This window comes from Schistosoma haematobium, chromosome 1 (assembly GCF_000699445.3).
Source record: "Schistosoma haematobium chromosome 1, whole genome shotgun sequence".
Taxonomy (NCBI): domain Eukaryota; kingdom Metazoa; phylum Platyhelminthes; class Trematoda; order Strigeidida; family Schistosomatidae; genus Schistosoma; species Schistosoma haematobium.
This window is the reverse complement of record NC_067196.1, coordinates 48,975,777-48,977,743: the sequence shown is the minus strand read 5'-3', so window position 1 is coordinate 48,977,743 and position 1,967 is coordinate 48,975,777.

The following is a 1,967-nucleotide window of genomic DNA, read 5'->3' as shown; positions in this document are numbered from 1 at the left end:
AAATAATAGCGATTTTCAAGAGATAAAAATCCGGTCAGTTTGTTTACATACATCTTCCTCATGGATATAAATTGAGAAAATATTTCGAATTAAGTGCAATGTCAAGTTCAGGATAGGCACTCTAACCTATCGAATAATCACTGAGATTTCTCTTCTGTCTTGTAAAAAGCGTTTCTGCTCGTTTGTTAATATGTGATGGATAATTTCACTATAAACGCTTTCCAACCTCAACCATATTTTCAATAAGATTTAATATAAATAGTGCAACTAACAACGCCAGATAAATGGATGGCTTAGTTTTAATTTACAACTGTTTATTGGAATTATTTAACAGTTCAAGGAGAATGACTGTTTCTATTATTATTATTTATTATTATCACCAGCTTTATTCAATATTATATTTTTGGTACAATATAGAATTCTCAGCGTAAAGTATTTCAACAGGTTTCCGTTTCTTTATTCTTGGTCGGTCCTGGCGATAAATATTGAGTGATCGCCAGTTAGATGTTAGAAGTTCAGTAAATGAACATCTGAATAATGTGCATTCTTTTCGCTGTATATTACCAGCAACCACATTGTCTCTTATTGAGTTTTTTGTAACTCTGACACCGAAAGGTTGTACACTTTTCAGAAACGCAGCAGAATAGGTCATGCGATTAATAAACATAATGATATATTAAAACAAACAAAAATAGATAACTTGTTGAAATATCTAGATGGCAGGAACAGGTAGCCCAGATGCTCAAGCAGGCCGCCCTTTATTCACACTTGTATGGACGAAACTATGAATCAGATGTTTAACAATGTGATGATAGTTTAACTATTTTATTGATGTAAACCTGAGCAAAACAGTTCAGTGTGTGTTTATGGTGTTTATGGTCAGTGGACATATTTAACGGTACTCCAGTACGAAACTTATAAGGAAATTTATTGATCTCTGCGAATTAGAATGAAATCTTTACGAATAAGTGACAGCTTATTTTACATTGGATATGCAATAAGACAAACATTAATTTATCTGTAACAAAAGGTCTTTTTGAGATGTTCCTCCGAAAATAATAAAATTGTTGATGTTATTTCAAAAGCAAAATATGATTAGCAGTAAAAATCAAACAGGTAGTCTCTAAATGCTGTTTCATCTATGGAATCGGAGATCGATCTCATTCAGTATTTTCGAGATCAACTACGTTAAACTAGATAAAATTCCCTAAAATTAAGATAAATATAACCAAATATACAATCACCTGAGAAATCAAAATTTCGGAGTATCTAACATTCTGAAAGAGTGATGACATTTCTAGGCTCAGTATCAAGTTGATGGAAACAGAATAAGTAGTAGTATGTATGTATTTAATCGTACATAAATTCACAGATAGGTCTAAAACATGCTTTATTAGCTAAGAATTGAGAAACATGCGAAGAGTATGGAAAACTATGAACACAAGTGAATATGCTGAATTGGAATCTGCGTAATTCTACATAAAGCATTTTTATTCTGTATAAATAACACAAAACAATCCACAGAACACTCAAAACGCATGCGATGCATAGAACAAATATATTTTTTCTGTATTAGTGATGTTAATATTACATTTGGATTTAATAGCAGTGGTTACTGAGTAAGTATTATCTATTATGTTAGCAATAGTGTTTTTTTTCGAATGAAGAAACTCGGACTAAACAACAGTGCTCTTACTTAAATTTATATCTTATCGAAGTAATAATAAATTGGAAGTCAAAATATAAAGGATTACATTTCTTAACAAAGATGAAGTTTTTTAAAAAAGAAAGCCATGTGATTGCCGAAACCTTAATATCGAAACATCTTCTTGTACGGTTCTCTTCTCTAATGATTATTCGGAAGTGATTCAAGTTTATTTTATTAAAATTTCGTATTACTCTAACGTGGTTTACACCACGAATGGACAATAACCGAAAAATCACTGAGAACCAAGGATTACTAAACA